This window comes from Gallus gallus, chromosome 4, assembly GCF_016699485.2.
Source record: "Gallus gallus isolate bGalGal1 chromosome 4, bGalGal1.mat.broiler.GRCg7b, whole genome shotgun sequence".
NCBI lineage: Eukaryota > Metazoa > Chordata > Aves > Galliformes > Phasianidae > Gallus > Gallus gallus.
The window spans coordinates 21,892,792-21,906,709 of NC_052535.1; the positions used below are offsets into that span (position 1 = coordinate 21,892,792).

Consider the following 13,918-nt stretch of genomic DNA (forward strand, 5'->3'; position numbering starts at 1 on the left):
TTTCTGAATCACATATACTGTCTGTATTTAGGCTGTAATTTCCTTTCAGCATTTCTTATAACCTATAGGATAATTGCAGTGGATATATATCTACTTAAATTAGAATAACTATAAAAAGGAACTGAAAAAGCAAGTCAGGATATTCTCTGCTCTCGTTTATTGCCAAAAAATAACAAGGGTTTTTCAGTATAATTATTGGTAATATTTAAAGATTCTGTTAATTTCAAATTTAAGTACAATCATGGCTTTCTTAGTGAAAGAACAAAACTTTTGTGATTTTGACATTTAGTGAAAATTCTGATATAGTACCCATTAGCAAGACTGCTTCTGGATGAGAAGAGTGTTTAGTAGTTCACTTGAAGGAAGAACTGAAATAAAATGCTTATGATTTATTTTATGGAAATTTGATGTCATTTAAATTACAGTCAGTGTATGTAGCAAAATCATAAATAATTCCTTACACATCAAAAATATGGAAATTTATAAAGAGCACAGAGAGTTTGCAGTGCTCAGACAGAACATTTTTTCCAACTGGGCTATCAAGTAGCTAATTGTCCTGTTCTCTACTTTGTCATATTGGGCACATCTATCAGAGTACTAATTTGATGGTGGGTGTGAAGATTAAGACCCCCCAGCCTTTCATCTGATCCTGGATTTTATGTGTGCAGTGTAGCAGCACTGAAAGACAGTACAGACACAAAAGTCATGCATTTTCTCCTGTACAGAGAATGTTTGCTCCTGTGATTGTTCTGAAGACAAAGAAAATAATGTTAGTGTCACCACAGAGGACTGGGTTCAACTGCTGAAATGCATCTAACATGTCTTAACCACTGGCAAATTCACTTTGAGCTGTAGTTTTTCAGTCATCAAGCAAGCTGGTTTTCTGAACAAATAAATGTGATCAAAAAAAAGGACCAGTTTCTTCCTAGTAAGACCAGAAAGAAAATCAAATGATAGGTTTTCTTGTGTTTTATTATTATTATTATTATTGTTATTATCATTATTATTTTTTTAACATTATAATTTGAGCAGATTCTGAATCTATGGCTCAGTAGTAAAGGACTCCGAGTTAGAGAGGTTATTTTCAGTGACATAATAAGAAGGATGTTAGCATTGTGCTGCAAGAATAGAGTTGTTAGCACTCCATTCAAATTCCTGTTTGGGTAATTACTTTCTCCTTGACTAATTTTACTTGCAGTTCCAAAGGGATGCAATCTTAAACTTCTGTTATAAACCACTGTAGCCCCTGTGGTTCACCCTAGAACTAACCGTGTAATTCATGGGTGTCTGCAAAGATTTTTGTATGGCATACATTCAGTTTGTAAGTCCTTTGAGATTCCTGTGAAATGATATGTGTATATGAATATATAACATCACTTTCATGGGTTAGATAAAATGGGGAAAGTGATTTCTAGCTAATGCAAAATAAATGTTATAAATTTTTCCAAAATTTCAAAAGGAGGGAACAGATCTTTTAAATCCTCTTTTATTTTTTTTATTTTTATTTTTATTTTTATTTTTTTTAGGTTTTTTTTTCCCCTTTTTTTACAGTTCTTTCAGCAATTTGACCAGAATCTTTTGTGTAGAAGGAGCAGGTGATCAATGGGAGAGAAAATGCTTGGGCAATGTGAGAAACTTGCAGCTTAATTCTCAACTGAAAGAGATGTGACACTGGTGAAGTCAGAGGAGTACTGGGACTATGTCCTCTTCCCTCTCAAGACAGGAAGAATACTGCTACTACTTAGAATTTTTTTTCTCCTGATGCGATACTGGTTGTTAATACAAAAATAATGATAATAATAAAAAATAATTAAAAAAAAATCCAGAAACAAAAACTGGAGCATTTGCTTCATTAGCTTTCAGATGAAGAAGTGGGAGAAATATTCAGACATGCATTCTGGACAGCTGATGGAAAGTATCCCTTTGACTTTGTTAATTACACAAGATTGAAAAGACTTTTCATTCCAAAATATCTCAATAGACTAATCAGGAAACAGGATTCTTAGTCAGTGCAAAATAACTTCCCTTTTATTTCTATTTTAGTTATCAGCTGTCTACTCTGACTTATTTTTCAGTCTTGGAAAAAAAAAAAAAAAGATATTTTTCACAGACCAATGGTAATAAAACTTATTACCAAGCGAACTACACAGACTTGTATCTGCAGAGATTAATGTTTGCTGTATTATTCCCACATGCTTTCACAATCCTCCTTTTCATCAGATTCTATGATTTGAATATATTCTTTATACAAGTGAATATTTTGAATTTCTATAATCCTTACTGTTCTTGCCATTGCTTCTTTTCTTTTTCTTTTTTCCATTTTTTTTCTTTTAGTGCATTCTCTCCATAATGTCTTCTGAGATAGTACATCTGACTGTTACAGATGGTTTGATACAAAGTTATCAACACTCTTGAAAAGTGAAATCTAGTTTGTAACTACTGTTGATAAGTACTAATGATACTTAGCTTTTTCAGTATGAAAACCTGCATCACTAGAGAATTGAGGGGATTTAAGAAATTTGTGAGTTTGAAATTTTAATGCCATGGGTTTATCCTATCCAAATGGATATCCTATCCAAAATAGGATACTGAGATGATGATATTGAGTTCCATTGTCTACTGCATAAAGATTGGTTGGAGATATTAGTGGAAAATTAATCCATATGAAATGGTGAAGCTTTTTAAGCTTTTTTGTTGTTGTTGTTGTTCATCAAATGATGAATTTGCCTTTATCATTATACATTCAGTCAATATTCTATGGATTTTCAGTATTTTTCTCCTCTTGAAAGAGTGTTGTCAATGATAGAGCTTTCTCTGGTCCTTGCTTAAGTCAATGGCAATATTGCCACTAGCTTAAAATCTAAAATCTCCCTTTTACATGTATTTACAGAAGCAACAGCTTTGAGGACAAGTGTTTTTTAACAGGTATATTAATTTCAACCCATATTCTCCCCCAAACCAAGCAAAGCAAAAGATCAAATTGGGTGGTACATCAAAAGTCTACTGTAAAATCAGTAATTCTTATTAATGAATGGATTCAAATGGCATACGTGATGTTCTAATAAAAGTATGTCAGCTTACATGTATATATTATACAGGGACTGTCATATATTTCAAACTTGCTGGAAAAAAACAAAGCTTTTCTTTTTACATTGTGCTACCTAGACAATTAAAAAAGTGACACCTACTGCTTTTAGTGCTCCAGTTTGTCAGCAAGTTTGTCTCACTGCCAGTGAATGCTAGTTTCAGAGCTACATTATGAATTTCAAAAAGGTCATTCAAACTGTGTAACAAATATAATGAATCTCAGTTTTTTGAAGATTTTAATATATTATTACAAACTTCTCTCTTTCTAGATTTGGTCCACAGATTTGATTTTTTATTTTCCAGAAGCTTTTTTTCATATATATATATTTTTAATATGGTCAGCTGACCAAAATGGGGAATGACTGACCACCAAATCTGTGTAGTTCTTTAAACACTGGCAATACACCACAATCAAAATATGTCATGCATCTAAAATGGTGAATAAAGTTAGTGTTATGACAAAGTGAATGTTTATTATAAAGTGCAATCAAATTGCAATGGAACCAAACTGTAATCATTGAATAATAATTATTTTACTATACTGCTTTGCAGTGACATTTGCAGAAATGTCCTAGGGAATTTGTGAAAAATCGTACATTTCACAGGACGTTGTTTGAACTATTGCAGTTAATTATATTTTTTTATAGCATACTCAATGGAAAAAAAAAAAAAAACTTAATTCTCAAGAAAATCTTTTTCAGCTTTAGAGTACTGCCTCTAGAACTCCTGCATTTCTGTGAAATTTATTTACTTAATTCCTAATGAATCAAAGTAGTTTTCAGAAAGAGATTAAACATTCATACAAAAATATACACTGGAGTGTATTGCTTGTACTATTCTTGTATAGTAAGCATATATAAATAAGACAAAATACAATTACTACATACTCCGTTGAAAAAAAAAGTTTATTCAGGCAAAAAATACATTAAATCCATTAAAAGTTGAAAAAAGGAAAATTCTATCATAGATAACATTAGAAAGAAAGGTTTGGAGTGATAGACTTACAAAAACAAACATCAAACTAACTTTCTTTAACAAAATCTATTTTAAATCTAATTCCTCAAGTCTCCAAATCTGTACAGCATTTCAGTCAAAGATGGTGAAAGCCTGCATTTTATTCTCACAAGAAATCTCAGCAAGGAAAATAAAAATCACTTACTTGTAAAAAATGAGTGATCTAGTGCTACTTTTTCAGAATTTTTTTAACCTTCATAGGCTTTTATAATCATAGAATAATGTACAGGTAATTTCTTTTATTATTTGGCAGTTATAAAGAGCAGAATTCTAATATGAATCCCCCTTGTGCTGCTAGATAAGGTGGAGATGGTGCACATGGGAATAGGAATACTGACAAATGAACCGTACCACAGGTGTGAGTACTGGATGATCAACTTAACCTTAAAGGTGCCTGAACTGTCAACTTTAATAATTTGGTTTATGAGGCAAACAATGAAATATCAGATAATTCTACTCACATCTTGGTTAGCTAGGTGCAGCTTTTTATTATTATTATTGCAAGAAATTGCACCATGCAATATCTTTTCTCGATTTAGCTTTACCTATACTATCAATAGTGCTACCTTAAAAGCAGCTTGACATTTAGGCTTCCCAGTATTTCAGAGTGGTAAACTGTAACAAGACACTTGCTTTGAATTTCCAGAACAATTTCAATTCTTCATGCCCAACTTATACTCATTTGTTCTTGTACCACATTGCCCTTAATATGATATAACATCGCTCTGTTTCTGATGCTTTACTCCATGATATGTCTGTAGAGGGCAATCATATCCAACCTTGAACTTCTTATTTGGCAGGCTGAAAGCCTCATTCTTCCCTCCTGTAGTACTTATTTCTCTGTCAGTACTATAGCTCTTCTCTGTCTATGTGGCAGTGGTGATCAGAAGCTTTTGCACAATTCAAAAGTCCTTTGAGCCTTCTGGGGTGGCAGAAATGCTCCTTTTTCCCTGCAGATGTTGAGAAACTCTTAGCCACTTCATCAGTGGGAAACTGTTCTCTTTGAATGTGGTGTTGGGGCCCTAGCACTGTGTGTTACAACTCACTGACAGGAATGCTACTTAACAGAAATATTATAATATTGTAATTAATATTAAATGTTATTTAAAGAAATACTATTTAACCACACCCAGAAAAAAAGATGACCTGTGAAAAAAGTGCCTTGGGAAGGTAGAGCTCTTTAGCAAGAGGTCTTTGAAGTAATTTTCAACAGAGTTTAAACAAAATTTAGAGTAAGCTATGTTTATATAAACCTTATATTCCACTCTACGTAGTGTGTAATTCCAATTAAGACTATTTGGTCTCCTTGCTGTAAGTGAAAATTTTGTCACAGATTAAGATAAGATCAAGAATTTTTTTGTCAGTCCAATATGAACTCATTTACAGCTTCTTTGAGTCAGCAGATGCTCTCATCATTTCACCACTCTGTAACTCTCATCTGTCAGAGTGACCAAATTAATTCTGAAGATCACTTTGAAGATCACATGCTTATCCAGAGATTATGCATGGTGGTGTTCCAGACAAATTCAGTGAGCACAATGCAGGAATCTTACTGCGTCAGTAGAAAAACACTTAAACACATTAGTAAAAAAACCTATCTGAATATGATTTTTCCATATTTAATTTTTTAAAGAATAGCAAATATTATGCATAAAATTTTCAAAATTAAGCCCTTTAAAATGTCTCTTTTAATATTTTAATGTTTATTAATACATTAATACATTCTGTAAATGTTATTACCATTTTTAAAATTTGTAAATGAGAGGGGACAAATTGAGAAAATACCTCTATTTCAAATTACTTAAAAGGACTATGAGACAATTTTCTTCTATTAAAAACAACAACAAAACAAAAGAAATCAAAACCCATGAAACACTGAAAAGAGGCCATTAAATGTCATGTATTTATGTTTATAAAATCAAAGGTTTATAATAGTCCATCAAGAAATACAGTCTCTCAGGCCATGTTACTGAACAGTCAGATAAGCAGCATGATATAAAGTCAAGGGTGTATCTGCTTAAATTTAAATGTAAGAAAAATTTTGATTGCATGACATCTCACTATCTATGAGCATTTGCTCCTGTCATTTAAGAAATACATTGTAATTCAGGAAGAATATACTGTAATTGGAATATATGGTGACCACATAGTGCCTTGTGCCACAGTCCATTTGATTTTGCAGTTCCTTGCAGACAGTCTTTGAATGGTTTCTGAAATTTCTAGTCAGCCTAAGGAAATGATGCTACTATATGCTTTGAAGTGACTGAAGAACAATACAAGTAGATTTGAACAATGCTAGGAAATTTGGCGCAATTGTGCTTGTTTTATCTTATTTTTTTAATAGCAAAACCAATTTTGAAATACATATGCAAAACACGTACATCCAAATGAAATAAAATTCATAAAGGAAATCAGATATATTGATGAAGAACTGTTTAATGATAAAGGTTTATATTGAACATATAAGAAATACTCTAGTAATATTATAGGAAGTGGAAAAATAAGACTTTATATTTACATTTTATTAAAATGAATCAGTGTATAAAATTGTGTAATTGCGAAGCATAAAAAAAAATATATTGTTTTCAACAGTCTGGTTAGCCTTGTTTATCACAAACGTACTGTTATATCAACACATGACTATGGAATTCATGGCTCTTTATTCTTCTATTCCTCGTATTTATTAGGATATTACTGTTAGAAGTGAAACTATAAATGTTTTCTTTTCTTATTCATAGACACCTCTTTGTTTTTTCCTTCAATAGCTACACAGCCATTAAAACAGTGAAGTGCCCAATATCTGCAATGCATAGATGAGCATGTGCAATAAAGTGTGCACCATGCATTATAATTTACCTAACCATGCAGCAAGCTGGTTTGGGATAAAGTTTGTATCAAAGTAGAGGTAAAGTGAAGATAAAGCATGTGATAGGAGAATGATCTCAAATGAAATAAAAAGGATATAACAGAAAAGAGAAGAAGAAAAGTACATAAAATAACAGATTACTTGGATCTTTAAGTAGTAGAGTTGCTTGGAAAATAATGTTGTTATTGATGGCTTCACCAAGGGAATGTTGTGCTCGACCAATCTGGTGGCCTTTTATGCCAGACTGATGGTGTTGTTGAATAAAGGGAAGGCAATTGATGTCATTTACATGAACTTCTGCAAAGCCTTTGACATGGTCACCCACCACATCCTTATCTCTAAATTGGAGAGATGTGGATTTGAATGGTGGACTATTTGGTGGACAAGGAATTGGTTGGAAGGTTTCACCCAAAGGTTGTGGTCAGTGGCTCTAGTACAAGGTGGAAGCTGGTAACAAGAGGTGTCTCCCAGGGGTCCATCTTGAAACCAGTACTCTTTAATATTTTTATCAGTGACATAGATGATGGGATTGAGTGCATCCTCAGTAACTTTGCTGATGACACCAAGCTGAGCAGTGCAATTAATGAAGCACAAAGAAGGGATGCCATCCAAATGGACCTTGATAAACTCGAAAGGTGGGCCTTTGTGAACCTAATGAACTTCAACAAAGCCGAGTGCAAAGTTTGGCACTTGGGTCAAGGTAATCCCAGATATGTATACAAACTGGGAGAAGACTTCACTGAGAGTAGCCTTGCTGAGAAGGACTTGGTTGATGAAAAACTGAACATGAGCCAGCAGTGTGTGCTTGCAGCCTGGAAGGCCAATGGTATCCTGGGTTCCACCAAAAGAGAGGTGGCCAGCAGTGCAAGAAAGGTGATTGTCTCCTTCTACTCTGCCCTTGTGAGGTCCCAGCAGGAGTACTGTTTCCAAGTCTGAGGCCTCCAACACAGGAGAGATGTGGAGCTTTTGCAGAGGGTCCAGAGGAGGGCCACAAAGGTGATCCAAGGGTGAGAGCATCTCTCCTATGAAGGCGAGATGAAGGAACTGGACTTGTTCAGCCTGGGAAAGAGAAGTCTTTGCGGAGGCCTCATTATGGCCTTCCAGTATTAAAAGGGAGAAATCAACTTTTTACATGAGTGGATAGTGATAGGACAAGGAGCAATGATTTTAAACTAAAGGAAGGGAGATTTAGATTAGATGTCAAGGGGAATATTTTTTTTACTGAGTGGTGAGCTGCTGGAAGAGATTGCCTAGAGAGGCTGTGGATGCCCCGTCCCGGAGGTGTTTAATGCTAGGTTGGATGGAAACCTGGGCAATCTGATCTAATACATGATTTAGCAGATGGCGACCCTGCCTATGGCAGGAGGATTGGAACCTGAGGTCTCTTTCAAACTAAACCATTCCATGATTCTATGATTCTATGATTTTATGATTTATTTCTCACCAAAAAAGCTTGTGCAATGTCACTCTGGATAATTCTTATTTCCTTTATGTCTTAGGAAATGCCAAATTGGTTTAGACTACTGGTCTTTCTAGTCCAGTATTTTCTTGATTAATCTAAGATAGTTTACAGTTTTTTTCTTTTCTTCTTATGCTTCTAGGTCTTAAACTGACTTCTGATGGTAAAAATGGAGATTAGAAGTTCCCAGTGCATATGATTTTACCGTGACTGGCATACATGACAAGAAGAACACTCTTTTCCTACCACCTTTGTAAGTAAAATAATTCCAGAATTGGTGTGCATTTCTCTATCCCTTTGACCATGTCTCTGAATCTCCCTTAGAGACCTGAACTCCCTTTTCTAAAGTGCCTGTTCTTGTAGTGATTATTTCCGCAAACATTATTTTGGAGGAGATGACATTTTAGATGGATATGTGGTCAGTTCTTGACTGTAATGGCACGTTGAGCAATTGACGTTTTCTCATTCCTTTCCTTTCTATTTCTTTGTTGTAAAGTAGCTCGGTAGGCAGAAAGTAACTTCCTCCAGATCCCGTGTTTTAGTACCAACTAGTAATTGAAAGAAGATAAGATCATGCTTCTTGATTGCTTTCTTGCTCCATATCTGTGTTGTATTCCATTACTGTTGTCTTTAAAGGTTTCTGTGGCAGCTAGAAAGAATATCTCCTCTGGTATGTGATTTGCTTTGTGGAGAAGTGCCGGGATGAACGTTGCAGTAAGGGCTTGCCTTGCTCTCTTTTGAAAAAGTGGGCCTACACTGGGGATAAGGCAAGGGCAGACACCAGGGATGGCATGTCATCTCTATCACACCGTAAAACTCTTTAGAGTTTGTAGCCAGTTAGTATAACCATCCTTTTGCCCTGGATTAAATTTATGGCCAGATTTAGGATCAAGAAGGAATTTTGCATTGTGTTGTATTGTTTTAGTCTTCTGTAGTGTACTATACAATCTTGTTTCCATTTTGCTGTAAGATATGTAGAAATAAGCAGTATCCTTAATCACTGCGGACTTCTTCCTCTGGCATATTTTCATTTTAGAGGCTTTTGATCTCCTATATTAAAGGGCCTATTCTATGATCAGTTGCTGAATCATGTTTTGTGTAATGAGGGGTATTTTACAGCTTGTGAACTGGACACTGGGGAATCCTACATTAATAGCTCTATGTCAGCTACATATTTGATTATGCACCAGCTCTGTATCTCATTAACTTAGAGGAAGTGGACATAAATGACTACTGCTTTGTAGCCTGAATTCTTAAGTGTGTCTGGAAGGTGAAGGGATGGAGAGAAGGTATAGGTAAAAGAAGAGTGGGAGGGAATATGAGCATAACTCTGTGTCCTGAGTCTGGATTTTTGCAGGATGTGGCCTTAAACAAGAAGAGTGACTTCCAAGTCTATGCGTGGGTTCTACTTCCAGCACTCAGAACAGAGCCTGAAATTTGTCCCTCCCTCTGGCCCATGTTCTACAGAATATCTTTTTCAATGTCTTGACTGCTGACTTTAGGAACTTTATGTGGGGTTGCCTTCCAATTCTAGTCTTTGATTTTTATTTCTTTGACACTCTAATTTTATGTTATACTACTTAAATTTAATTTTGGAGGTCTAGATTTTGTCAAGAGGAACAAGAAAGTAAAATTAGATGTTTCAGTGCTGTGCTATTTAAATCCCTCTTAGATATGGATTTAAGATATGTCTCAAATATTAAGGGTTTCCATAATAATGAGTTCTTCAGGAATATTCAGAACTGGGGGAAAAAAAGAAAGAAAAGCATGTGTGAATGTAGCCCAGATTTCTCTACCTAATTAAGCAACAGAAATCAGAGCAAACTATTAAAGTCTAAGCAAAGTATTTAGTTCAAAATGGACCTAGAAATTTGAAATTAAGTAAAAGCAAATTGCATATTTTAGGCTTCTGTACTTCAAGAGAAGTAGTTTAGTTATGGGTGTCGTTATTAGTTTAGTAGTTTAGTATTAGTATTGTTGAGTAGTGTAGTATTAATTTAGTAGTTACTAGTTACAGGTGTTTTCATGTTATTACTTCATTTCTCTTTAATGTTTTATGATATAGGTGACCTTGGGAAATACTTTTTTTTCTTTCTTTTTTTTTTTTTTTTTTTTAATGTAACAGTAGTACGTATTTCAAAGATGCTGCAAAAATTTTATTTGCCATCTGTTCATTTCTATAGTTTTGGACTGAGAAATGAAGATGCTGAACATGATGAATACTCACACAGACCAGGTAATAAAGCAATTCTATTTTTTTTACATTTCTCTTTTAGCTTTGTTTCGTTCTGAAGTATTAAACAGGTCATGAATTCTAAAATTTAACTTTCTGCAAGTGTTGGTAATGAGACAGTGTAGTAGAGAGGCACGTTCTCTTCCCATGAGGTTTTACTTTGTTTATGAATTAAGTCAGATGAAGTGTGGAATCTAAAATAAGGCATGAAATTTTTAGCTGATGCCAGCTGGCATAATTCCATTAGAACCAAAGGAAATATGCCAGCTTTCACTACCCTACTAGCTTGAGACTCATTCCCAGTGGAAATAACATAGTTAATGTCAGTGTTTCAATCACGAGCCTTTTAGATCAAAATATTGATATAAGGACAGTAGCTAGTTTTCAAACTCTGAGACATCTTGATATATTATATTTCAGATTTGATGCAATCCGTAGGTTCATTCTCTGTCATTCACTATTGCTTTGACCTAGATTTATATTTGAGCTTAGCAGAAAGTAGGTGAATAATACAAAGTTTCAAGTGACTGTAGTAAACCGTGGGCTGTTGCATAGCATTAGGATGAAATCTGGCATTCCTTAAAGACTAAGGCAGAGAAGGGGAAAATCGAATCTTTTCCCCTTCATTCCCCATATTGAATTGTACTGCTGAGTCCTTGTCAGCAATATGACTATTGACTGATGCCTTAACCACTAAGTTTAGTAAAACCATTTATGTTGATAATATGCATGTCACCTTCTGTCATTTTACTTAAAGGTAGGTGTGGAATGCCATTTCCCAAACGGAATGTGACAACAGAAAGTCAAATGCATGTATGACAGTGCACAAATGGACATGGAAAGATAGGGGTCCAGCTTTGGATTTTTCTGGCATAACTTTAAGATTTTCCAAATTTCTGCTGTGAGCTCAGGAAGGTCCCAGTCAAATAAAAACTAGACTCTTAACATAAATAAATTGTTCTGCATGTTAGTATGGAGCTTTCTATGTTCAAGTTTTAGGCCATTACTCCTCGACCTATCACGGCACAACACCAAGAAGAGCCTGGCCTCTTCCTCCCACCTCCTGTTAGATATTTTAGAAACATTTATCAGATCCCCTCTCAGTCTTTTTTTCCCCAGTCTGAACAGATTCAGGTTATTCGGCCTTTCAAACCTCGTGTCTATGTCAGTAAATTACATGGCTTGGTCTGAAAGTAAAGCCTCCTATTGATTTCCATGGAAATTACAACTGATATAAAGAACACAATAACACTACTTGAGAGAGCAAATTATGAGATACAAAATCTTGTTTTGCAGTGTAGTTACCACCACTAGCTATGCATTTTCACTTCCAATGAGCAGAAGCCTTCATGCCATGCTTGTAAAACTCTGAACCAGCAGAGTTGATCCACTGTTTTTATCTCCGTTGCTGAAGTGCACCACTCACCACCTCACGGTGCTCACAGCCACTGTTTGGTCTCCATCAACATTCAGCCAGTATCAATGAATGTCAATGGGTGCCATTTTTTTTTTTTTTTTCTGTGTGGAAGAATTTAGTTCCACATTGTTGCTCCATATGCACTCCCACGTCAGACTCCCTTTAGTCAGACTGCCATCTGTCAAACAGCAACAAAATGTAATAGAATACTGGTGGGAAGGTTTGACCTCTACTGCCATACCACTGACATCCACCTTTGATATAGTGGGCCAACATAACAAAATAAGAGGCATTACTTTCAGAGCAACCCTCAAAATTATCCTTATTATTGTGCATAGCCATGTAGAGAAATGAAGCAGCACAAGTTGCTTAATTTGAGAAGAAAAACATACTACTGACATAAAATGGCTTGTATTTTCTCATGTGAATTTTCTGCATTTATTTCACTTTCTTCAATTGCACCTTTGAAATTTAATATATCAGTATAACAGAAGACATTGTCAGAATAGGGAAGGAAAGCACATTCTTGTTTGCTTTCAGTGATATTTCATCAGCGATGTGACTAAATATATGAATGCATCTCAGTACATCTGAAAATAAATTATCCAATATCTTTTAAAACATAAAATTAGTGTTCATTTCATAGCCTCCTTAAGATATTTTTTCCCCCTGAGATCTGTCTTTTGACTAGATTTCAGTTCTAAGACAGACAAAATTAACCTGTCTTCCTTACAGATTTTTTAATAAAACTTGTAATAACTGACTTGAGAAATTATTATTATAATGGCCTTTGTAATGTTCATTTCACCTTCATTGTAATTAAATTTTAACAGTCACCATATGATTTTCCATGTTAACTATAATGAGAAACACTGATTGGCCATAAGTTAAATAATGTATAGGGATTTTATATTTTACTTGGCAATACTCATGACAAATAAACAAAATAAAAAATGCTGCTTTAACTTTCCCTTTCAATATAAAGATAAATGTGAGGCAAAGTATAATTATTTCATCCCTTTGCTGGGACAAAATAGCCCTTCATGAATCCTGCTTAAACAAGATGCAAAAGAGAGTTTTATTTCAAAGACAAACTTGCTTTTCAGTTTGTATTCCCTTTGGATCCATGGACAAGCAAGTTTCTCATTTTGGAGCTTTAATAATGGAACTATTGTTAAGCAAGAAATCTCAGCTGCTTTCCTTGCAAACGAAGAACAAAACTGTTCTGTGGGCTGATCTGCCCCCCAGGCAGGCACTTGAAATTCTTGTGGGATAAAGTTACAGGTGTTCCTCTACCCCTTTTAACTGTAATAGTAGAAGTGTATGGAGTTTAAGCTTGTGCAAAATATGTTTTACTAACTTAAATATTTGTTAAACATAACTGCAGAATGTTCATTTTCTGCCTTTCAAAATAGCTGTTCTTTTTCCTATGGTGTGTTCTTTCTGTTGAAGAAATTACTGAATGCTTTCAGTAACTAGAATGCTATCAACACTGTTACTCTTGATTTCTTAAGCTTACTACAGCCATAAACTCATAGGGTATTTCAGACTGAAGGTGACCTCCTGAGCTCTCAAATCCAATTTCCTACTCTAAGCAACCTCAGCTACAAGGCCATACCAATCTACACGTAGCTTTCCTCAGTCAGATTTTGAAAACCCTATAAAAACCCTCTATAAAAGAAGAGAATAAGAATGATAAGAACTTACACAAACTCAGAAGTTCTTGATCTTGAAGAAAGTATAAATCTGTAGGGATATTAGAGGGTGCAATTTTGCTACTTTTTTACCTGGTTATAGACCTGCTACTTTTTTTTTTTTTTTTTTTTTTTTCCTTTCTGGTTT

The 13,918-nt window shown here is 34.7% G+C and overlaps 1 long non-coding RNA gene across 1 annotated transcript in view; it reads left to right on the forward strand.

Moving 5' to 3' along the window:
- LOC121110658 overlaps positions 1 to 13,918 on the forward strand; it is a 94,694-nt gene that overhangs the window by 62,104 nt on the left and 18,672 nt on the right. The window contains exons 5-6 of the long non-coding RNA XR_005859605.2: positions 8,569 to 8,679; positions 10,552 to 10,662. This is a non-coding gene — a long non-coding RNA (uncharacterized LOC121110658). The remainder of the gene's footprint in view (positions 1 to 8,568; positions 8,680 to 10,551; positions 10,663 to 13,918) is intronic.